This window comes from Lathyrus oleraceus, chromosome 4, assembly GCF_024323335.1.
Source record: "Lathyrus oleraceus cultivar Zhongwan6 chromosome 4, CAAS_Psat_ZW6_1.0, whole genome shotgun sequence".
In the NCBI taxonomy this organism is placed as follows: domain Eukaryota; kingdom Viridiplantae; phylum Streptophyta; class Magnoliopsida; order Fabales; family Fabaceae; genus Lathyrus; species Lathyrus oleraceus.
The window spans coordinates 209,876,953-209,903,523 of record NC_066582.1 but is presented as its reverse complement, the minus strand read 5'-3'; the positions used below and the strand labels follow the sequence as shown (position 1 = coordinate 209,903,523).

General features: G+C 37.5%; 1 long non-coding RNA gene across 1 annotated transcript; it reads right to left on the bottom strand.

Moving 5' to 3' along the window:
* Positions 1–2,932: 2,932 nt before the first annotated feature.
* Positions 2,933–4,259, bottom strand: LOC127074561 (uncharacterized). The gene is made up of 2 exons (XR_007786052.1): positions 3,912–4,259; positions 2,933–3,837 (listed from the first exon to the last, which is right to left on the bottom strand). It is a non-coding gene; the product is annotated as an uncharacterized LOC127074561 (long non-coding RNA).
* Positions 4,260–26,571: the final 22,312 nt, after the last annotated feature.

Sequence of the window (26,571 nt, the reverse complement as noted above, 5' to 3'; positions counted from 1 at the left end):
GATCTATTCAACCCCCCCTTCTAGATCCGTGCTATAGTCTAACACCGAAGTCGACCAGAAGGTTGTATGGTTGAAAGATACATTGTTGAAGAAGCGATTGAGTTTTGTACTGAATATTTGTCTAATGTTCAGTCAATCGGACTCCCCAAGTCTCAGCTTGTCGAAAAGAAAGAAGGAAAAAATCTAATTGGAAATAAAATTGTGGCAGTATCAAGGGTCGAACGGGATCAAGTGCATTTGTATGTTCTGCACAATGAGAATGAGGTTGAGCCGTATGTTGAAATTCACAAGGATGTTCTCTGAGGTTTAAATCCCAATAGAAATGAAAATTGGATAGTACGAGAGCACAATCGATGTTTTATACCTTGGTTTAAGGATCATATTTATTCAAAGTATTATTCAGATCCCGCTTCAATAACAGAAAGGTTGAGATGCTTAGCATATGGTCCAAGTTTCCATGTTTTTTCTTATAGCGCATACGCGATTAATGGATACACATTTTATACCAAAGAACAAGATGATAAAAGTACTATGCAGAATAGTGGTGTCACCGTGGTAGCTGAAGCAATGCACATATCAAGTGTGAAGGACTTAAACCCCAAATTTGCAAATCTGTCGTATTTTGGTGTTATCGAGCGCATTTGGGTGTTTGATTATGAGAAGTTTCAGATTCCTATATTTGGTTGCAAGTGGGTTGAAAATAATAACGGCATTCGAATGGATAAGTCAGGATTTTTGCAAGTGAATCTTAATAGGGTGGGATACAAAGATGAGTCTTTTATTCTAGCCTCTCAAGCTAGACAAGTGTTCTATGTCAATGATCCGAAAAGTACGAAATGGTCTATAGTTCTTTTTTCCAACAAAGTAATTGATGAAAACACTGGAGATCAAGGTGATATTGATGTTGAGATTGAATCGTTTACCAGAAATGATCAAGATGAGAATATTATATCAAATGATTCATATATTAGAAATGATCATAATGAGGATATTTGGATCAATCCAACCGTCCGTGTTGTTAAGAGACATGTAGAACATATTCCAACCAAGAAAAGAAAGAGAACTTAGTGAAAAAGGTACAGGTCAAATGATTTTAATTGTTTTCTTTATTACAGGTAAAATGACTTATATGATTTTAATTGTTTTTACATTTGTCATCTGATTTTAATTGTTTTCTTTATTACAGGTAAAATGGCTATTATGAAGTCAATCATTCGTGCAAGGGGCAAGGGATACTCGAAAGTATCAATTGATATTTGTTTAGATGGAGATGTTCCATTGTCGTCAAGCCTCATTCGCGTAGATGATGATGCTGGATATTTGAAAGTATCCCTCTACGACAATGGAATATGTCCATCTAAACAAATATCAATTCTATCTTCAAAAGATAAGAGACCAAAAATATAAGGGGATTACGCAGCAAATCGAGTCAGTTGTATAAAAAAAAAAGGTATAAACACAATTATATGATATTTATGCATAGAAAATGTTAATTCTTGATCTTATACATCACCTAACTAATTTTATGATATTTTAGGTTCATGCTATTGATATTGAACAAAAAAAGGTTGTTGCTAAGAAGACTGCTGCTAGCAAAAAAAACATACATCTCAGAGATGCTTTTGCTACTTAGTTTTATTTCTTTTTAAGTTATGAATTGGTTGTATATTTAGAATCTTTAGAAGTTAAACGATTATATATCAGTGGATTGTTGTATATAAGGCTTGTTGAATGCAATGTGTGAAAAAGGGCTTCAAATTATACAGTTTTGGGTGTACTGCTTCAATATACAGGTTGTCTAAAATAAATAAATAAATATAGCGTTTTTAAAAAAAAAAAATTTAAATAACCACCCACTTTAGAGGGCGCTTCCCAAAATAAGCGCCCTCTAAACCCTTTAAATTTCCACTTTAGAGGGCGCTTTCCAGTAAAAGCGCCCTCTAAACCCTTAAAAGTTTCCACTTTAGAGGGCGCTTTCCAGTAAAAGCGCCCTCTAAACCCTTAAATGTTTCCACTTTAGAGGGCGCTTTCTTTAAAAAGCGCCCTCTAAAGTGGCCCTTAAAGGGCTTAAAGAGCCACTTTAGACAGCGCTTTCACCAGGAAAAAAAGCGTTGTCTTTACCTATGCCAGCGCCAGATTAGAGGACGCTTTAAAGCGCTGTTATAGGCCAAAAAAAGCGCTCTCTTTTCCCTTATTTGGCGTAGTGGTGGTAGAACAGTCAAGAAAAAACATAAGCATAGCGAGAGAGATCCCGGACAATTGCTGTACGATCTCTCTCAAAAACAAATATATATATATATATATATATATATATATATATATATATATATATATATATATATATAAGCGCACCTATGATGGTAAAGATCGGTTCACAAAGATGTTTATTTAGAACCACTTCATTCCCCAAACATCATGTTATGAAGCAAATAGTCAAATTCGCAATCTTTGCGACCTGGTTAGAAATATCCTTTACAATTTTATTATTTATTTGCAATCTATTAATACCAAATCAAATTCTATACCAATACACAAAATCTAAAGACATTATTGAAATTTCTAAAACAACAATTTTTTTATAAAAAAGTATAAGTTGAAATTTAAAAAGTTATAAAAAAAATCAATCAGCTTACTATCAAATTAAAATTTCATGAATTTTTTAAATATTATTTTAGAAAACAAAATTGTTGATTTATAAATATCAAATACTTATATTTACGGATTAATGTAAATAAGTTTTATAATATTTATAAATAAACTATTTTCTTTTTTAAAAAGTATTTAAAACATAAATATAATTTTAATTTGAAGACTGATTCAAGCGAGTGTTGCACTCGTAGATGGGAGAACACAAAAATGGATAACAATTAGTGAATTTTAACAAATGCTTACTTTAATGATCCAAATCTTCACCCAAAAGACCACAGGAGACTAATTAATTTCACATATCATATGTATGAACAACTAATGATTTCATTAATAGTTCCTTAGTCTTATTTATCAATACATTGATTATTAAATAATATAAAAAATCAACTTTCCCTTCTAAATAAAACCATAAAACCAGAGGGAATATTAAACTACCCTAAATAGACCTTTTCTCAACAATCTTGTTAATGAAAATTAAAGTTTAGCGTAAATACCAATACACTGATTACCTGATTACCTTAACGCCTAATTGAAATCTATCCACAATCACGTTCCTCGTAAGTACAAAGTTCATTAATCAAAATACAGTTCTCAGCATCACTTGTTTTAATTAAACTTGTTAAAAGATTATATACACATCTTATTATATAAGAGACGGAGAAAATCCAGAGATCATGATAAATCTTTGTCGATGAGTGTGCGTGGTAGAGCAATGAAGAAAAAACGAAAGCATAACGAGAGAAGAAGAAGATCACACAGACCACACGAGAGAGAGATCCCGGACGATTTCCGTGCGATCTCTCTCAGAAACAACAAAATATTCTTTTATTCATTTTTTGACCTGCCATGCAAGCGCACCTGTCATGGCAAAGGTCGGTTCACAAATATATTATTCAGAACAACTTCATCCCCCAAACAACAATCACATAATCTAAATTCACAACACGAATAGAGATTTGACGTTAATGAGACGCAACAAGCCAGCAACGCTTCCGTTACAATAATCTTCTCTACAACAAATGAAACTGAAGCAAGCAGCGATGAGATACCATCATCGCAACAATCCAATTGTACAGGATGATTCAACAACAGTGACGAACACGAAGAGATTTCAAAAGTAATACGAATACGCAGATCTCGCCACGGAATGAAAGATCTGAGGAGCCAGATTTCAGATCCATGGAAAACCTAGAAAATGGATGCAGATGAAAGTGGAATTAGAACAACGATCAACAAAAGTAGTTAAAGGAAAATAACCATACCGTTGAAATTTAGCCATCGTTGTGTAGAAAGCTACAAGGAGATATCGAGGAAGATAGGAATAAAGGAATTGAGGAATTTGTGAAAACCCAAACCTCCATTTCTCGCTATATAAAGGGGTCATATTAGCGTTGCTGACGTGGTTATGGTCGTGTGAATCGTTTTTTTTAATGCAAAAAAGGAAAAATGAATACCGGCTGTATTTGCACCGGATTTTGGGCAGGTACAGGCCAATAGTTATCTGTTATCATGTGTAGGTGTATAGTTTTAAACGTTCTTTTTATTCACTATAGTTTTCTTAAATTTTTATCATCAATAATATAAGGGTTTGTTTTGTATGCACGCCACAACTTTTAACACGTTCGACTAATTAAAATTAAAACTTGTCATTTTTATTAATTTTGTTCTAAATACTTACTTATCAGTCTTTATAAAGGAAAAAACGAGTAAATATATTTAAGAAATTTATGTCTTTAATCCGTAAAATATAATGAAAAACGTGTAATTTTAAAAATTTATACTTTACAAATAAATATTTAAATAAAATAATATAAATGTTATAGGGATTCAATTTCTATTTATTTTTACTTTTATATTAATAAATATTTTATATTTTGAGAAAGAAATAAAATATATAACTAAGACAATATTATATGAGTTTAACTGATATACACTGACAGTGTAAAGATTTTTTACACTGTCACTTAATCACAACCATTGATTTATTTAAAATGTTTGACTTTTATTTTAACCACTTAAAAAGTAATACAAACAGATGATTGTGATGTATTGACAGTGTAAAACTTTTTACACTGACATTGTATAACAATTAATCTCATATTATATATGGACTTTCAATAATGCCCTTTATTGTTACAATTATTTATATTTCACTAAAGTCAAATGTGTAAATTGTCTGAACTGTAGATCTCTCTTCTTGCAAGTACGACTATCTGCAACAGTTAGATGATGACAACGGTTTTTGTTTCGCGTTGATCATACGGATCCCTGAATGACCACTATAAGGGAGTTGTGATCCTTCCAAAACCATCTCAGCACGCGAGAGTTGTTCTACAAATAAGTACAAGTGATCAAAGTCCTATACACATTTAACGATCTCTCGCCTTACATGTTTAACTAATATCAAGTTATTATGACTTATCCACTATTTATACAGACAGAACGTCAATTTCAGGTATTCAATATCAAACTCAATTTTCATTCACTATTCTCCCTCATATACTGACTTTAACATTGGATTGCTAACCTTGTAGGTCAGTCTTCTATCCATTGCACCAGAAGCTCATATCCATCGTGATCCTCCATAATCACATATGTTTACTTCTTTTCTAATTCTACAAAGGAACAATTATGCAGAATATGGGAATCGACATTTAATTCCCGCATTTCCACGATCTTAACTTGTTCTTCGATCTGACATTGCGAAGCCTTTCCAGGTTATCAAATCAACAGTTCTCCGAATTAAACACGAAGATATATCATGTTCGATCTAATCAAGCATCATATCACCTCTGATTTTTTGAATTTCCATATCCTCGATCTTTAAACTTATTAGTAATTGTTGGATCTGAAGCTACTCGTTCGGCCGCAGCATGTGAATTCGATGTCGTTGGGGCTCTAACATCGATCAATCAACTACATCCACCTCCTCTGGAAGATGTTGTGAATCCAGTAGCAGAAACTCTTATCCATCCAAATCTACTCCAAGCTCCTCAGATCGTTGGATCTGTTCCAGTGCCTTCGATTAGAGCTCTGATTTCACCACCAATTTCGCAACTAGAAGCCTTATATGGTTTTTAATTATTGCGAGTTAACCTTGGGCTTTAAGGCGCCAAAAAAATACTAAACATCTTGTACAACCTCATTCGACAGTAGAATTCATAAGCCATAAAGGAAAGGTTGCTTCGTCTCAAAGAAAGCTTGTATAACGCGTCTCCACGAGGAAACACCGTAAAGGAAGCTATATCAAAGAGAACTCAAACCGTCAACCCTGAGTTGACCACGATGAGGAAAGATGAAGCTATGAAGTCACTAAATCAATATAGGAACAAGAAGTGTTAGAGTCCTACCTAAAGCCCCAAGGGAGATCGGGACAATCATGCTTCACCCCCCCCCCCCCCTGATCAGGTAGAAAGTTAACCACCAAAGAATCATCAGAAGCATCATCTATGTGCCCGCATTATGGATAGAAAAATACCAAAATAAATAGAGAAGCCTCCCAAGTCGAGCGAACATAACAGGAAGGGAGGCCAGACGAGCACGTGTAACTTGTCAATGATCGGTTGAATTACTTCATTGTTGACAAAGCCTCCAAGTGTAAATTGTTTGCGCTAACTCTGGTCACGCTAACTCTGGTTCATCACTCGGTCGAACGAGAGTATTGAATCTTGGACGGATTTTTGCTAGAGATTCATTTCTTACTTTACTACCTGGAAAAGGCAGTCAATGAATGCACCTTCTTTGAGTGGGATCATTCAAGTAAAGAAGGAGAGAATATGGTCATACATCGAGCGATTTCCACAAGTAGCAGGGAAGTGATGGGGCCGAAGATGGCCTTAAGTGCTAGATATTCAAGAACGGCCTTTTGTGAGATGACTCATTCAGATTAAAAGCTAGGGAGAAAAATAGTACGGACCGTGCAAAAAATGTTGAGCATGGCTCAATCTTGCATTAACTTAGAGGAAAAGGTGAATACCTGGTTCGACAACCCCGCCTTCGACGATGCCCACTCTAGCCGTCTAGTAGGGAAGGAGTCTCACCGATAAAAGGATGATCTCGACCGGGGAATCCATGACCAATTTGATAAATACATGTCGGTGAACGTGTCAAGGGAAAAAAATCTACCAAGATTGTGTCAACACATAATTCTGGAAGGGAAGAATCAATGGCGAAGATAAGGAGGCTAGCAATGGGAAATGCCAATATATTGCTGCCATAACTGGAGGAGTTCCCCGAGCAAACCTCCTTCCAAGGAAACCATGAAGAGAAAGATCATTGAAATGTTGGTTGTCCATAAAATTATGGACGTGCATCGATGAAAGTCCTTGACCGGAGAATGCTAGGGTTCCAGGACTCAAAGAAGGTCGTATGAAGGTTCTGACCTGCATGTATTAAACGATACGACTCGTCCATAGGGGTACATTAAGCTGATGATATCAGTAAGAGAAGGTAAAGATATTCAGCCCGTCAACCCGTAGTTCCTCATCGTCCCTTGTAGGAGCAACTACAATTGTATTCTGGGAAGATCCTTCGCAGCCACAATGGATGTCGTAGCCTCGTAGGTCCATCTTAAGCTCAAATACCATAATATTCAAGGGGAATCAGTCACCATTAATGTCGATCTCAAGGGAGCAAAGAGAATTTATCAAACACTCCAACGAAACCAAGGAGAAGGAAAACCAATGGAAATTGATAGGCCACAAATATACAACTTTATCGGTTTAGTATAAAAGATATCAAATCCTACAAAGACCAATCGACAAGTATCACTCTCTACTATTAGTATCTTTATCCAAGGCTATGTGTATAGTTTGTTTTGTGTAAAATTGAAAATTACCGCTTTAATTCAAATTTAATAACGAGAGGTTGAAACATGAATTTCATCTAACTTTGTTACTCTTATAAATTGCAGCAATTTATTGTAATGAGTAAAAATATTTTTAGCAGAAAAATTAAGTTAGAGGTAACGTTCACTTTTGTGTGTCCGTTACCGGATTTTAAACTCACAATCGCTCGCTTTCGCTTGATACAAATTACAAGTTTAAAATCCCTTTTAGAAAATAGCAATGTCTTCTTTAATTTAGAAAATGATTTCTTTATTTTAAAAATAAAAAAATCAGAATTTTTCTCAGTCGGATACCATTTTCGCTCTTTCGAGTAGAAACCGATATTTTGGTATTTCTACTTTCATAGCAAATTTTAACTTTAAAAACAAAATATTTGGAACTTAAAAATATTTTGGTTACAAATTTATTATGCACGCAATTTATAGAGTCACGTCGGTATAACAGTCTTCTTGTTTCGGACTCAATCAGATTACTCAAACATATCAAAACCAGTACTTTAATAATAACAATTCATGGCATACATAGTAAAATTTTGCAAGTAAATTGAACCTGGAATATTGAAGAAAAACTGAAATTGCATAAATAAAATTTCTCTGAAGGAAGACTTTTATCTGGTACAATATCAATGTTGGAAAGGAAATTGCATAAAACAAATAACAACAATAGAATTTGAAATTTGCAACAATAAAAATTCTGAATTATGCAGAAAATGAATTGCATAAACACCTCAACGTAAGTTGTTTATTATTTTACAAGTGAATATATGGCTCTTAACAAAGATTGAATGCCAAAATTATGAGTTTAAGGTTCTATTTATAGCCTAATTTTCGCTCAAGAACTACTGTAAATCGTGTAACTGGAGTGGAGAAAGTGATGGAAGAGGAGAAACTGCCTATGTAAGTGGGGTGATTTTTATGTGCCTGACCGTCATAACAAGAGTCACTAAGGCAACGAATTTCTCGTCATGACTCTTTGACTTTTTCGTCTGAACATGGGGTTCATGACGGGTGTCAACTTGCTGATGATATTCCCGTCATGACCTTCAGGCATGCGTTCCCTCTATTCGGCTTAGTTGGCTGACAGTCTAGAATTTGAAGGTGTTTACCTTGAAAATTGGTAAACAACCGCTGATCTTCCAAATTTCTAAATTTGGTTACTCACAGGATCGATCAGATTGATCCTAGGACATGTGCTAAGTGTTTTAGAAATATGGTAGTAACGAATAATCAAGACTAAGCGTCAAATCAGAGTTTAAAAGAAAACTAAGAACGAAGGGTGAGTTAAATGAAAGAGATCTTAAATCAACGTTTGAAACTAATAACAAGGAGTGAAGTAAACAACAGAAATTATAAAGTATTTAGAAATGACAAAATAAATGTCGCAAGTACAGGAATCTTAAGACTGTAAAGTAAGTGTTTGAATGCAGGGAAAGAACGAAGAAATCTTAAAACTGCAAATGACAAAGTAAAAGGAAGGTGTTTTGAAAAGAATAAGTGAGGAAGTATATTTCTGGAAAAAAGTAAAAACAAATTTATATTACTTTGAAATAACTAACAGTGGTGTAGACAACGTACATTCTGTGCTTTACAATTCTTCTTCGCACGAATACTCAGTAAGTTTACAGATTTTGTACATAATTTGACACACACTCTTCTAACATTAAAACCCTATATCTATATTGGCTCGAAATAACCACTTTGATGGTTCTTCAATCACGTCGAGACACATGGCGCCTTGGATGCGCGCATTCATTCACCATGTTCCACGTGTGCTCTTACGGTTTTTGACGAAGGTGAAATTCCCTCATTTATTTGAACTTTGAATCTTTGATCGAAAACCGTTTTCAACCGCTTCTCTAAAGAATCACTCCGAAGTCTCAGCTGTAAGCTTGATATTTATCCATCTAGCCAAGTCGACTCACTTCCAGTTGGTCAAATACTACTTCTTGGTCGAAACCAGCTGTGCATATTTTCCAATTTCGGTAATTCTGGATGGGCGTCGAAAATATGAGCTAACAAATTGCCCCCCCCCCCCCCCCCCCCGACAAATGTCATTTTCGACATGTGTGATAAAAAGACATTTTTTAAGACTTTACTTCGGCGCCTTAATAACTCTGACACTGTGCCAGGTGTCTCAATGTTGGTAAAACTTTTCAGTTCCTTCTACTTGTCTGGTGATGTCAGAGTTATCGTTTCCTTTTTCCTACCCACGTCTTTTCAACACATAACAAAATCTTTTTTGCTCATCACGTTTCCTAGCTTCTAGGAAATCATGGGCTACAACATTAATTGCCATCTCCATTATGCTTCCTAAGGGAGACCTGTGTCCCACTAACTAGTCCACCATTAATGTTGATTTGAAACGTCTTTCCTTCCAAGCAAGCCTATAAAACCCAATTACTTACCCATTTCACATTTTTCTCACATTCTCTAAATTTCCAAGCACTCAAGCTTTCATTTCTTCAAATACTTTTTAACTAAACCCAGATTTCTTTCAAACCCTAACAATGGCCACCTCAAACAAAGCTCTTAAGGTAACAAGAGTCTCTGCCAAAACCACCGCCAACAGGACTAAAGCTCCAAAAAATATCTCTGAACTTCCTCCATTCGCTACGCTACCTGCTCCACTCGGAGTTGGAAACCGTCAATACATGCCAGAGCCTCAGACAGAAGAACAACGCATGATTTACGCTTCTTAGGTACTTATTCCTATTTCTGTCTCTGACAAAACTTATGCATTATCTAGGCCTTTAGCTGAGTTAGATGCAGATGCCATCAAACTTAGAGAATTTTTCCCCTCCTACCATAAATTCAAACCCATAGGGCAGGCTAGAAACCCTAGGACTACCTCCACTGAAAACTCTCAAGCTGGGGATACTATAAATCTGAGGTTTATGAATAATGGTTTTAGAGCCTTCCGCGCCACCCCAACTTTTAAAGATCCCACTGATTACTTAAATTGGTTAACCAAAGTAGAGAAACTGAAAGCCCAAGCTTGGAAAGATATAGGAATATATGACCTTATTATGCTGTCAAAACTGGATTTAGATTACATCACTCCCATGTTGATTTCCTCGCTGTACTTCTGGGACAATACACATTATACCTTCCACCTTCCTTGCGGAATGGTCGCACCAACTCTCTTCGACATGGCCGCCATCATAGGGCTGAAACCCACTGGACATACCTATGATCCTGATAACGATTCCATGGATATTATTTCCTTTTCGACCATTAGAGTAGTGTATTCAACACATATTGCATATTACCATGATAAAGAACTGAAGTTGTCTCCGAAATGGAGCACATAGCTTTTTTGGCTTTGTGGTTGTCACATTCCATGTTTTGTTCAAAATACCTACAAGTTGCCAAAAAATATCATACTATGGCCAACCAACTTTACGAATCCTTGAGCGATGGAGTGGCTCAACTGAAGAATATGGGGGATAAAGGGAACCTTGTTCTGCCTGGCCCTTTTTGGTTACTACAACTTTGGCTTAATGCCACTTTCGAGGCCAGCCTGCCGAACAAGGGCCTCGTCGACGAGGATGCTGAGGGAATTCGAAACAGAAGGGTCGAAGGCCCAAGATTAGCTCAACTAACCCCTAGGGACGAAGGACAAGCTCTTAAACCAACCTTCATGAGTCATATCATGATGTTTTCTAAGCGTCACGCCTTCACTTCGAGCATGGCCTCATTCGCCTTCAGGAAAATTGGCTCCAAATGGTTTACTAGGACCTTCCCCTCTCCATCTAAGAAACATGAGATAGAATCCTTGCTGATTTGGGAAGCCTTTTTGACGCCCAGGATTCTAACTTTTCGATTCAACCCTTCGAAGGTCCAGGTTACTTTAATAATCTACCAGCCCAACCTTGTTACTTGACAATTTGGGTTGGTTCGGGTCCTCCCAAAGTGCCTGTATGACAAGAAAAGTAATCTCCTTCTCCATAATGTAGTCCATACCGAAACCACTGCTCTCAAACAAATAGCCAGGTATACTGGCCGAACCTAGCTGACTCCATTCAACTTCGAGCCCAACTTCTTCTGTAGTTGAGAATTTGGGAAGTGGTGGGCTAAGTACTACGTCTAAGAATTTTGTGACGTCACCTCCTTTATTCAACTTTTTGTCAAATCTTTTCTTCTTGTGCAGGAAAAGACCAGGAAAGGTACTTATACTCTTATAAGAGAAATTCAAGTTTTTCAAAGCTATTTTGAAACTGCCTATCGACCTGATGATCTTAGCTGAATCATCCGCGAAGCAGCTGCTACGCTTAAAGAGAAATTTTCAAAGAAAATGGAAAACTTAAAGATTCCCTCATACGTTCCTCACGAGAAACGCTATGAAATGGCTCTCGAACTCTTTCCCTCAAAGTTTCCTCCACTGCCTAATGTTGACTTCGGAGTGGCCCTTGCCCCCCCCCCCCCCATTTTCAGATTGGTTTATTTGTGGAGACTCTATTAAAATACTTTGACAACAATCTCAGAAAAAAGCTCAACGGGTGGTTGCGACTAAGCATACTTTAGGTAGATTCAAAGGGCATATTCATATAGGGATCAAAGATGTCTGAATCGAATCAGACATATATGAAGGTGCGACATGGGAGGTTTCCCTCGAAGTACCTTCCCTTTGAAATCCATTTGCTCTCAGCTAACACTAGTTGTTTTATATTATTCTTGTTTAGCTATCAAGATTCCACCCAAGAAACTCACCAGCAAAAGACCAATCGAGTCGAAGACCGAAGGAGGCAGCAAGCCTGTAAAGGTACCCCTTTTTCCCTTGTTCTTTTGTGTGTTATACATTGATGATACTAATATTTCATTCTTGGCTCAGGCTGCTCGAAAACCTCCAGTGAGTCCCTTAAAGATCCAAAAGCCTACTGCCTCCCCAATCATCGTAGAATCTGACGAAGATGATTTGTCGCCTGTTCTCGACCTCACTTTTAGGAAGAGGAAGTCACAGCCAAAGGCCACTGATGCTTCGGACCAACCTCCGGTCAAACTTACAAGGAAAAGGCCTGCTGCACTTAATATCCAAGAGCCCACTCCTGAGGAGATGGCAAAGGTAGCGGCGACCCAAAGTGAGAGCGATAACTCTAGCCTTGGGGTCGAAGGTGATAAGGTAAAGCACATTTCTCCTTACCTTACTTAACTTGTTTACCTCTTTTAGCCATTTATACCTTTTGATCGTATTGATTTTAGGGTGGTGCGAGCAATGTCGTTCTAACCAAGAAAACGACTTCCTCCACGCCTGTCTCTACGCTCGATATTTTGAATAGCACTGGCGAACCTACTTATCCACCATCATCTGAAAAGGGGTCTATAAGTGAGATTAATCAGCCTCCATCTGGTGACCTCGATGCTTCACCCCCAAAAACTGCTACTCAACATTCTCAAACTAGCGACTCTGGTCACGAAACCAATTCGAGCAAAGAAGATGGGGCCAAAGGTAACCCATACCCTATGGTTGAGGATGAGTTAGTTGAAGACGAGGAAACCCCTGGGGATGATTTACATACAACTGAAGGAGCGAATGATCCCCAGGGAGAATGTTGGGGCGTCTAAGACATGGTTGTGGAGGATGTGAATGAAGGAAACCCCGCCATTAACCCTGATGATGTCGAAGGCCTAAAAGAGGGAAAGGCTAATGTAGGAGACGAGCACATTCGAACTCAAACTCCTGTTACTCCTATTATGGCTGACGTTCCGAAGATCGGAGTTTCGACGAGTAGTATCAGGGCCTTTTCTGCAGAAAAATTGGCTATCCTGAAACGAAGTCAGCCCCTTGAGTATTTGAAAGCTATGCTAAACTGCATGGAGATTTCTTCTGACCAAAGTCATAGTACTTCAGTGTTTGAAGATCAACCTTCGAGCACCCCTGCAGGCGAAGTCCTTTCTAAGATCAAATACAAAGTCTTCAAGGGTGACTTGTTTCTGTTGTTGTTGGCTGAGCATTCTGCCCCTCTGACTCTAAAGGCTCTTCTCAGCCAAGTTGACCTATTAGAAGCTTCTCCAGAAGTGGAAAACGTTATTTTGGAGATAGGAACTATGATCGATCAAGCTGTTGCAAATCATAAGTTTCTACCTCAGCTTACAGGGGAAATAGAGAAAAAGTCTGGTTCTGAGGCTGCTGCCACCGAATCCATCAATAGGGCAATGGGTTTGGAACAGACCAAGCAGAAAAACAAGGAAAAGGTCGACGCTCACAACCGTAACATTGCTTCCTGGAGGAAACAAATAGAAGAACTTCAGGAGAAGATCTCTGATGCCGAAAAAGACAAAAATCAACTATTGGAGTTTGACGAAGCTTTGATGGCTCAAGAGCTATCATTTGGCATGGAATTTGTCGAAAAGGCTCGACAATTTGAGTCTGACGTTAAACTCCTGCGATCAAATAGATCTTTGTGCGAGAAACGGCTGGAGCTCCTTAAGGCCAAGTATCTTTAGATCAAGGTCAACCTTCCCTTTTAGTGCTGCTTTATTTATCTAGCAATGTAATGAAATTTTTATTTGTAACGAATATTGGTCTTTTGGGCCTATGACTTTAATATCACCATTTTGGCATTCTTACCATATTTGCTTTTTTTTATTTATATGGTTATTCGTCTCTTATTTTTACTTCTTGGATTATCGGTTTATATTTTTTCAAATATTTTCCGTTTACTCTTAGAATCCTTTTATCTTCACTAAGCTCTTCGATTTCATAGGCACCATTAGAGAATATCTGTAAAACTTGGAAAGGGCCTTCCCATTTTGGGGACCACTTCCCCAAGGCTCTATCTTTTCGATCCATTGGAAGGATCGCTTTCCATACCAAGTCTTCGGATGCAAAACTTTTAACTTTCACTTTCTTATTATATGAGACTTATACTCTCTTCTTTTGTTGATTTAGCAATTCTAAGGCATTTAACCTTTCCTCTTCTAAATCAACCAATTCATCCAACATCATGCTCCGGTATGATTCTGTTGGGAGTTCATGTTGCCTCTGAATCCTTATGGATTGTAGGTGAATTTCTACTGGTAGAAAAGCATCATGGCCAAAGGTTAGGCGAAAGGGGGTCGACTTAGTAGCCTCTTTGGGGGATGTACGACATGCCCACAAAATATGGTCCAGAGTTTTGTGCCAGTTCCTAGGCTTCTTCCTTACATGCTTTTTAATCAAACCATTGATCACGTTATTGGCAGCTTCAACTTGTCCATTGGCCTGAGCATAATAGGGTGTTGATCACGACTTAGTAAGTCTATGTGAATCGTGACTGCAAGTGCATATTCCTATCGTGTGGTTTTAAAGATTATCGAGACCACATGGACTAATAATCGAACGTATCATGGTCTAATGTTGCTATGTAAATCTAAGGCTGATGATCATTCTAAGACTGGAGGGATAAAGAGAAATAACTGTAACGTAAACAGAATATTAATAAAGATACGAGATATAGGGGATATCGGTATGTAATGCATCAAACTTCAGGGATTCGATAGATAGCTTGTGTAATCTTATTGGTCAAAATATTCTCCAGTAGAAATTCTTCATAGAAAGGACTTAGTCTCACACTCTCGTTTTTATTGACTCTGACCATACTCCTAAACCAGAATGCTTGGCTCTCGCGGTCTCATTTTGAATTTAAAAGTAATTTTTGAATATAAATAAAGTCTAATTAATCCTAAAGCGCTCTCGTTGTGTTTAAGATTAATGCCTAGTTTCAGCTATCTGGTTAAAATCGCAAACTCTCGTTCTTGTTGACCGTAACCTTAGTTTGTTTTGTACTCTCGTACGAAAAATAGTTGGATTAAAATAAGAAACTAAAACTGGAAAAATAAGTTTTATAAAAACTAACACCAATTATTTATGAATCTCGTCGTTTCGACGATCTTTACATACCGATACCTAAGGGTTTAGCCGGACATGGATCCGGTAACAGCCATGGTATTTGGGAAATTGTAGCGGTAAATTCATGATCATCAAGCTATAGATAAGCTAGAGATCAAATAACAAGAGTCGCCACCGTGCTTTTATTGTTTCCAAGGGAAAAGGGAAAAAGTACGAACAAAACCCAAAAGTAAGAAGTTTTCAAATCAAAACTAATAAAATGTCAGAGATTACAGTTAAGGGGGTTAGTTACACAGAGGGAAGGTGTTAGAACCCAAAGTGTCCTAGGTACTCCTAGGGAGCCCTTTTTGTGTGCATATTTATTTGGTACAAAAATAATGTTTACAAACAAATAGAATGGGGGAGGGGGGGGGGGGGGGGGGGATGAGAAAATAATTCATTAATTATATTTTTTGTGTTTGACAAGACCTTCGGACTTGTGCCTACGTACCAACATAAAAATAGGGATCAAAACCTCATAGTTCATGATACAAATTTCAAAGTGGATGCCTTTCTTTTAACAAAAATTTAAGTTTGAAAGGCACAAAGGCCTAAAAATGGGTTGAATGAGTTAGTTCTTTTTGGCTTTTTTGAAAGTTTAGGTCAAGTATGGTTAAGTTTATTTACAAATTTGATTTAAGAATAGAGGTTTGAAAATGTAATGGCATAAGGCCAAAGTTTCTACCTTTTTGCAAAGTAGTCAAAATTTAGAACAAAATAAGTTCAAACGAAGAAGAGTTTTTTAAAAGGGAGGGAGAGATTTTGAAATTAAAGAAATGGGGAGGAGATGGAGAGACTAATCCTATGCACAAAATTAAAAGTTAAGAGTTGAAAAGATCTGACCAATGGGTAGCAATCCAATAGACAAGAATGTCAATAGAAACCCAGATTCCCTTGGACATTTAGAATCAAGCAACACACAAATGCACAATTATATTATCTTGAAGAGAAAGACATCAAATAAAGATATCCACATCCAAGCTTTAGCCACGCCATGATCTTCTTCAAATTAGCCCATGTAACAGATGAATTCCACAAGTCACAGGTTTAAAATAACAGTTTCACAATGATCATGTTGCAGATGAACTCAGAGAGATCTTGAATGATGTATCAGATGAGGTTTCAAGTTGCAAGCACTTGGTTTCACAGAAAGTTGGCATTGGCCAAGTACTTTAGCATATGAATGTTCCCTAAGTTCTAAGTCCATTTGTCCAAGATAAAGTCAACAGTCCACACAAAAGTTTTTTAGAGTTTTTGTTGTTATTATGTACATTAATGGTCAAAGACCACACAAACAAGCAAAATATACACAAACAAGATATATCACACAATATGGTCCAAATGGACAAAGTGAAAATTACATTAATATAAATAATTAGAATGGTATGAATAACGGCAAATGAGTAAAGACTAAAATTAAATGACATTAAAGTAAATGGCTTGAAATTAAAAGTTAGTTGTTAATAAGTTAGAAGTTAGTATTATGTTTGCTTTTGCTTTTCATTTTAAGTCATTCTTTGGAGAACACTCAACCCACTTATCACAAGCATGGATCCTTGAGCCAAGACATCTTCCAAAGGAAGGAAAAAAGGCCAAGTTTCCACACAATACCATGAAAGAGGGGAGACTTACAATCTCACTAACTAGAATGCTATGCCTTTTGAGTCACAAATTTAGCGCTATGTTAAGCAATCATAATCGGACTTATGTAGAAATCACAACTATTTAAGGTCGGGCAATAGAATTTTGGTGTTAATGCATGTTAGAGACATAATATAATGGACTATGCTCATGAAACATACCACACACAAAAAGAATATGCAAAAGGGGTGGCCTAATCTCATCCATACTTATGTTGGTTTTTCTATCAACTAGCCTTAGGACTTTGAGATATCCTAGGCCATATGAGATGAATGCATAAAGAAGGGGAATGAGATGAAGAAGGAGGGGAATGGATCAAAACTCAAATTGGTCAAAGGAGGACTTTTACCAAGTTAATATCATCCATTCATTTTGGGAGATGGAATGTACATTCCATCAATCCCCTAAATCCAATGATATTAACTTGACAAAGTCAAATCAACCTTGACCAAGGCCCAATAACAAGAGTCAAACTCAAACAAGTCATCACAATTGGTCAACACAACTAATTGACATTTATTCAAATTAAAAAGACTAAAATAATACATTTAAATTAAATATGGTTTGTCAAATTCCTAAAACCTCATCAAAACACCAAAGAAATGACCATGAGATTTATCATAGGTCAAACAAGGTCAAAGGACCTTGGAGAAAAAAATTCAGAATTTTTAAAGACTTAAAAGTATTTTTAAACAATTAAAAATAATCACAAAATCAATCAAATCATGAAAAATATCAATAATGATCCAAAAAATAATTTTAATTCAAAATATGAAAGAGGAAATTATTTGAAACTTTTTGGTGAAACTCTCATATTTTTTGGATCAATATTAAAGTTAATATGAATTAGTGAAAATAAAAGGATTAAAACAAAAATAAAAAAATATGAATAAACGTGAGCCACTTGATCTCCCTCATTAATTGAGGTGACAAATCAAGTGGCCTGAAATGCGCGTTCCACCAAACACACGAGTCAGCGCGCTGCAGGGATTGTAATCATAATGGACGCGTGAGATTAAAACATTTCAACTGGATCATGTGGCTGGGAGACGTACCGACGCACCGCCGGAGCTGTAACTATGGACTTCTTCTCCGGTGGACCTCACCGGACTGGTCCACCCTCAACCATCACCAAAATAAAAAAGGAGGACATGATCCGAAAGAAAAAATGGCGTAGAGCACGAATCTGACCTCAATTTCAAATAACCCCACATATATATTAAGATATGAGGAGTTGAATTTTGAGGTGCATCAACTGAGTTGCTTCGATTTGACCTCTAAGCAACTCAATCTTCTTGCCTACATTGATAGGACTTCAGACAACCAAAGATCCAAGAGAATTGAGTAGAATTGAGTGAGAATCAAAGCGATGAAGTTTTCTGAAAATTACCTCCAATGCTCTGCCGTTCTTGATGTTGCTTGCTCCAAACATGATCTGATCACACTTGAGAAGCTAGCAGGAAGTGATTAGAGAGGTTGCAAGGCTTTGGATCCTGGAGTTCTTGAATCTCCAACAGTTGAGATTCAAACTCAAATTTCAAATTGAAATTTCTCAGGTTTTCCTTTAGAATGAGAGGGTTTCAATGGGGGGCAAAAATGGCGCGCAAAGTCTTCTTCAAATGAGCACAGAGGTCATGTATTTATAGCATGAATGAATGATATTTGCACACTTCAAAATCTGTCCAAAATTAGCAATGTGAATGGCATGAGTGCGTCCAAAATGATTCCAATTGAGGTCTGAATGAAGCTTGGATGGTAAGGCATTGTGAAATGAAAATTGTGCAATTGATTCTTTCCAATGATGCAGCCATGTTAAAGCCATGCGAAGACCTAGCAAACCTCATCCAAAATGCATGAACTTGGATTCTTCGGAAAGCTTGGATCAAGGGGAACAAGTTTGATGTTCAACAGTTTTTCATTTGGAGCTTGGAACATGGAGAATTTTGAGGTGGAAGTTTGGAAATTCCAACATGTTGAAAATGTTTCTAAGTGTCAAGCCATATACCTCAATATTCCACCTTACTTAACTTTTTATGTGAGCCTCAAATAAGAAAGGTGTCTTCATAAAAGTTGTACCTATTTCAAAGACCTTAAAAATGGTCACCAATTTAATGTCATTTGGATTTATAATGATAGCGTTATGCATTTTTGAAGTTTGGAAAAATCACTTGTTCAATGGTATAAGTAAAAAATGACCTATAATGTATCCTTATATCACATGCTCATAAAAGTTGAATTTGCTCTCACTCCAAACATAAAAGTTGAAGTAGACATATTGAATTTGATTTTGAAACTTGGAAATATTTCATATCATAAAAATTTAGCAAGTTATGGCCTTGGGAAGTTGACTTTTAAATTAGAGTTTAGACAAAATGACATATAATGTTTCAGCATAGAAAATGATTTTCCAAGCAAAACTAGCTCTAGGTCTCAACATGAAAGTTGTTTGGAATTCCATTTAGAGTAACTTTAATATTGGAATAATTTTCATATGATGAAAATTGTAGGAGATAGGGTCTAGGGAGACCCAGTTTTGATTAGATGAATTCATCTGGCCAACCACCATCAACCAACTTGCTAACCTTCAATTCTTTGTACTTTCATGGCTCATGGTAGATAACATATACATAAGATGATGAACTTTTAAGTGTCCCTTGAGAAATTTGATCAATTGGTAAGATAGCTTATTGGAGAAGTTACTCAAGATACCCAGTCAAACTAGGGTTTCCAAGGCAAATCACCATCAAACTCTTGAAGAAAACTTGATCAATATAACATGTAAAGCTCATTGGGACTCATATATGATGCTCATAACCATTCTTGGATCAGTTCATGGTTGTGCTCTTTGTCATGAGGGTCTCAAACCCTAGATATGAACTTGATAGATCAATGAGGATCATGCCCTACCTACAAAAGAGTTAGGCAAATGCAAAGACATATTTTTGGTATTTTGGTTAGTAAAATGATAAAATATAAATATGATACAATCATATAGTGCTTGGTGATCTCCCCTAAAACAAACCCAATGAAAGAGGGGTAAGGAGGATGCCAAGGTATGATCCCAATGCTAATGCATATGATGAAATTGCATGAGGGATCTTAGGTTCAAAATTGGGGTCTTACAGCTGCCCCTATTTAAGGACATTCTAACTGGTGAGGCGAAGGTTAAAATCTTCATGTTGACTTAGTAGAATGCGCTTAAAAAACAACATATAGAAACAAATTTTGGTCCCTAAGAGACCTCATGATGCATATGATATGAATGCAAAAGTAAATTCTTTGTGGGGAAATATTGCCACAAAGGAAAAGAAATCAGAGACCGAAAGTCCACAGGAGCATAATGCATTCCATAAGGAAAACTCACTGGGGAGACAAAGACTCTGGGGGGAATAAAGGAGTTATGCGTAATCCATGCTACGACTTAAAACTGCTGGGGGACTAGAGGAATTCCATACAAAAATGGAAAAGACTCAGCCGGGGAAACAACAACATCTGCAGGGGATACGAGTAAGTCGGGATAAAACTGAAATACTTGAATCATGCAGGGGAAGAGATTTCACTAAGGAAATGCGCACTCAACTCAACGGGGGAAGAAATAAACTTCAACACAGGAGGAGCAGAAATATATTATATACTATATGTTACTGGGGTAAGGAGATAATAAAGATCTGACAGAGAGGGCACCCGTCATCGGTTAGGATGAACATATCAAGGATGACTCGCTGAGAATTGCCAAGAGGGAGTATTCATTACCGGTTACTGGGTAAGAATAGCCTTGCTGGGGAAATTGCAGAAAAATAGGATTTACAACTACCAGTTACTGGGTAGAAGACCAAAGATGAGAATATTCGTCATCGGTTAGGATGAACATATCAAGGATACACTCAACAAGGAAGAAAATCCGTCATCGGTTAAGATGAACATATCAAGGATAGACTTGCCTGGGACCGTCAAGGAGGATACCCGTCATCGGTCAGGATGAACATATCAAGGATATACCAACTGAAAAATAAGGTAAGAATTACATCTATCAAATGCTGGATAGAAGACCATCAAAGAGAAAATCTGTCACCGGTTAAGATGAGCATATCAAGGATAGACTCTGAGAGGGGAGAAAATAGGAATTACATCTATCAGTTACTGGATAGAATACCATCGAAGAGAAAATCCGTCATCGGTTAGGATGAACATATCAAGGATAAACTCTGCGAGAAAAAGTAGGGTTTACAACTACCAGTTACTGGGTAGAATACTGTAGCACCTCAAATTTGCACCTCCCATTTTGTATATGCACTTTCATTTTAGGTCATTATTGTTCACTGCATAGCATTGCATTGTCCACTGCCTAGTGCAAGTCATCAGTCAAGACTGGTTAGGAGATCCAGTTGTGCAAGCAAGCAAGTGCATTTTCCAGGGAAGCAAAGCCCTAGGGTTGGTTCAATGAGTTCATGTGACCTAGGGATCATTTTGAAGAGATTTGGTCAAGGATTGGATGTTCAGAGCTCATCAGTCAAGATGCAATTCATCTGAAACCCTAGAAAGTCAACCAAAGTCAACTGTCAATTCAATCATGGATTTGAAGGTGGGAGATGGTTAGAGAGGCCTCATTCATGTCCATACAAGTTTCATTTGACATTTCAAACATCAACATTGAAGAATTTGAGGTCAGATGAAAAGTTTCCAAAAATAGTAAGTGACCTGTAATTTGAAATTGCCAAAAATGGAAAGGTTTTCTCCTCAAGATTACATCCTCAAGAAAGCTTCAAATGAAATTTTGTCCAACATGAAAGTTGAAGATCGTTTTCTCCCCTTTCCAAAAAGTCCAAGAACATGAATTTCTCATGTATGGTTGAAAAGATATGGATCAATCATGGCCAAGTGAATTTGAACTTCAAGAATGCATAACTTTTAAACCATAAGGCCAATTGGAGTGGTTCTTTTTTGTACATTCATGACTTGACATACACTATCCAAAATATGCATCATAAGCCATGCATTTCCATCACAAAAATATTTGACTTTTCATTTGAATTTTGGAGGGAAAGTTCAAATTCAAAAATTAAGCATTATTTCCACATTCCATCACTTGCATTTGGTTCAAAATAGAGTTTCAAGTGAATTCCCAAGGCAAAACGTGCACTGTTCCATTCATTTCATGCATGAAGGGTGAAATTGCAATTTTGCATCACACCTTTGTTTTCACTAATCCACTTGGCATTTGGTCTAAGCATGTTTAACAAACTTCATTAGCAGCTCATATATAAGCATAATCCTAACAGAAAATTGGATTAACACATCATAATTCTCAGATCTGAAATTTTTCTTCACTTTGTTCTCTCACTTTTTCTTCAATTTTCTCTACATACATTGCCTGGTTCTTGGTTGATTCATCATCCATAAGCATTGTGGAGGTAGATTGAAGCAAGATCCATCAAGTTTCATCAAGATTCGAAGCTGTTGAAGTTCAAACTCATCCATGGCAGTTGGAGTTTCTGGCCAAATCGTGCAAGGTTAAGCATCGAGCATTCATCCATTCAATCATACAAGAGTGTTGGAGCATCTGTTTGTGCTTAGCAAGGCTTGAATCAACCAAATCCACTTCTGCATCTTCTTGAAGGTCAGAATTTGACTCTCATAATTCATGAAATAGTTATGTGCATATTGTAGATCTTTCATTGGTGGTTATGCTGAGCTTTAGATCCGTGAAGTCCATGAAGAAATGAGATAGATATAGTGTTTGGAAGTTTGGCGTATGAAACTTCTCTTGCTCGAATCTTTGAATGTGTGTATAATTAGGTTAAATTAAGCATTGATCTGTGACGTATGATGAAAGGTGAACCTAATGATATGCTCATTTCGCGTTTCTGAGAAATTTGTTCATGAGGTCTCAAGAACACGATGAAGGCTGTATGAATGTTAGGGTTTCTTTTCCAGATTTCTATTTGATTCGGTCCTGGCGTGTTTTGCATGTGGTTTTATGTTTATAGCCATGCAGTGGTCCAGCGTGTAGCATGCCTGGCGTTTTGATTGGCTCTCATTGATTCAGCCTTGCCACGTCTTTTAGTGAAACGGCGCGTTTCACTAAAGCGCGCTCAGCAGTCAAATAGTTACACCATTCGATCCTGGCTGAGGACACATTCCAATTGGCATTTTGTATTTTGTTCATGTTATTCTATCCATTCATGCTATGCTCCATTCATGTTGTTTTAATTTTTCTTTCCCTTCCAAAATTCATAACTCAATAAATATTGCTCCAAATGATGTGTGGTTTTTTGTATCTTGCTCCTCATCATGTCTAGTATTTTTTGGCTATTTTTCCAGAAATTGTGCACGGTTGAGAAATATTTTGACCTAGGGTTTGTTAACATGCGTGCTTTTTGAACCTTGCTTGCCATTTGCTTAGTGAAATGATGAGTTTTAATCCAATGCTTTTGAGATCTGGTAGCTTAAACTAGACATCCTGCTGGACATTTTGGTGTTGAGTTTGCATTTTTATCATTTATGGTTGCTGAGATATGATCTGGTTAATGTAGGTGTGACAATGTGTGTCACACCATTGCTTGCTCAATTTGATGATTTTCTTTGCCATGCCAAATGAACTCTAAATGATGTGATTTTTTGTATGATGCTTTCTATGCATGTTGTGAATGATCATGAATTTTTGTAGAATTTTTAGATTAATTTCTGATTTGTTTGAGATTTCTATTTCTGGATTACCATTTGTGGACTTTTGAATAGTCATGAACTTTCATGCTTTGTGAAATGCTGGTTGTGTATCCTATGAATGTGAAATTTTGCACATTGTTTCTAGACACATTGAAGTTTATTGTGGTATTGGTTTGAGGTCTTTATCATTTGCCAATTCTGTTTTAGGCTTGTGCTAAGTTGATGTATCAAATTGTGTCCCATTTGAGCTTGTTTGTGCTTACCTTGACTTGATGAATTTGATTACCATGCTTAAACTTGTCCAAATGCCTTGATTTTTGGTGTTCTGATCATGTTATGTGTTCTGTTTAGCCATGATTTTTATTGATATTAATTGAATCATTTTTGAATTAATGTGGATTTGTTCATTCTGTTGTTTCAATGTGCTTTCGACTTGCATGCTTTGCCTTATTTGATTTGTGAAATGAATTTGGTTGATGCTATTGACATGAGACCTTTTGGATTATGTTCTTAATTGGTTGAGTTTGATTCATGTCAATTTTCATGTTCTGTTTTGAATTATTTCTCCCTCTTTGACCCTAGGCCTGGTCCTAGTGGTTTGTGCTTATGTTTGAGCTTTGTTTTCAGGTTAAGAAGTACATGGCTATAAGAGGATTGATTCACATTGCTTAAGTTGGATTATTTGGTTGATGTTGACTAATCTTGACTTGTTTTGTAGGTGGCTCTTAGCTCATTTGAGTTGAGCCTTTGCCTTGCACATTGTAGCACTGCTTGTTTGACTATGTCTGTTGACTGTGGATTATTAACTGTCTGTTTGACTTTTTGAGTTGTATACTGATTGAGTTGGATTGTTTTTAGGTACATTAAGTTGCTTAAGTTCTTTTGAACTTGCTTTTGCTTTGCTTGGTTGCTTAACCATTTGAGGTATAACTTCTCTGACTCCATGTAGTCTGGAAGACCTGTCCTGTTACTTGGGCAGGCACCTGTCTGAAGCCCTCCTTAAGAGGCAATGCTTGTGTTTGTTTATTTTTGTGCCAAGCAGGAAAAGACCTTTGATAAGGCAATTGGCAGATAAAAGAGATGTGCAATCCATCTCCTGCTAGTCAGTGTGTCATCCCTCTGCTCACATTATATGTTGAAGCATTGAGGATATTAACCCAAGATCTTTGTTGTGTCAGTCACATGTGGATAGAAGAGTTCCTGCTTTCTGAACTCCCACACCTTCTATTTGAGTCAAGCTCTCCCAGGCCAGGGATAAGAGCTGTGAGGCACACCCCTCACTTCCCATTTCATCTGCTTCACCCTAACTCTCAATGTTAGGGTTAAGAGCTAACATCACCCGATTCCAGTTGGCTTGTGTTTCACAGCCTAACCTTGTGTGAGCCCACTTTGTTTGTATATAGTATGTGCTATCTGTGTGTATGTTTGCTTTGCTTGTGCTGTTTAGGTTTAGCTTTCTCCCTGTGCAAGTTAGATAGAAACCTCAACCTAGGACCATGGTGAATTTGCATGATAACTATTAGGCTCGAGTTAGTCTCCCTTCTAGTATGTCATTTCCCAGTCTCTGGTTAGGTTAGAAGTTCTTTCCCTGCGTAGGGGAACTACGTCGCCCTGATCCTCATACCAGATGAGGTACGTAGGCAGGAGATGAGATGATCTCTCCGGGCGCCCTTCTCTTTTTCAACCCCTTTGTGTGCGTTGGAGTCTGACATAAGTCCAGCGATTGGCAGTCGGTTTCCTGTGTGTTTGTTGGTTGTGTGCTTGGAGTCCGATGTAAGTCCAGCGATTGGCATTTGGTTTCCAGTGTGTGTTTGTTTGGTTCGGAGTCTGATGTAAGTCCAGCGATTGGCATTCGGTTTCCATGTTTGCCTGTTTGTGTGGAGTTTGACGTGAGTCCAGCGATTGGCAGTCGATTTCCTGTGTGGTTTTGTTTTGCGTGCATTAGTCGAGCTACGGGTGCTCTGATTCTTTTCCGGTCAAAGAAGATACGTATGCATAGGATGCGACATCCTAGCGAGGACGTTTCCCCCTGTCCCGAACTACGTCGACTCTGATGTCTGTGTCTGACAGACTACGTAGGCCTAGGATGCGATATCCTGCCGAGTTTCATTTCTTTTGTCTTTCTGTGTTTCCTTCCAGTCTTGTGCAGTGTTTGAGCAGTCTTTAACAACCTTTCTTCTATTCTTTCTGAGCGTGGATCCCGTCGAGTACGACGGATGCGTAGGGGGTGCTAATACCTTCCCTTCGCATAACCGACTCCCGATCCTTGCATCTCTGGTCGCGAGACCATGTCTTTTCCAGGATTACTTCGAGCGTTTCCTTTCCCTCTTTTGGGATAAATAACGCACGGTGGCGGCTCTGTTGTTTCATCGTCCCGCCGGTTTTTCGCGTAATGCGACAGCTGGCGACTCTGCTGGGGAAAAAGAGAAGTTGACCTCTTGCTGGTCCATCTTCCCTAAGCGAGTCTCTCCTAGCGCTCTCTAGGATAGGGTTTGGTTGCTTTTGACTGTTTCATTTATTGCATTTGTTTGTTTATATTTGCATTTATGTTTGCATTTATGTTTGCATTCGTCATATTTTCATCTGTGTTGGCTGTGTTTGTCTCGCTGTTGGGGTGGGAGTTACATGAGGTAAAAGGCCCAATACCCAAGCTATGAGTGAGACCGGTCCAGTACAATTGGTCTTCAGGTGACTTGGAAGATGGCACAACGACCTGCATTCATGCATTTGCATCATTCCCATTTCACATTCATCTGCATTTAACCCATGTCTATCCGTACTCAGGGTCCATTGTTGATTGAGATTCTGGTTGAGAGACATCTGGATGTCAGAATGTTGTTGTTGAAATATTATCCGTCTCAATGAAGCTAGAATCAAAGGACATTCCTCATACGGATAGACA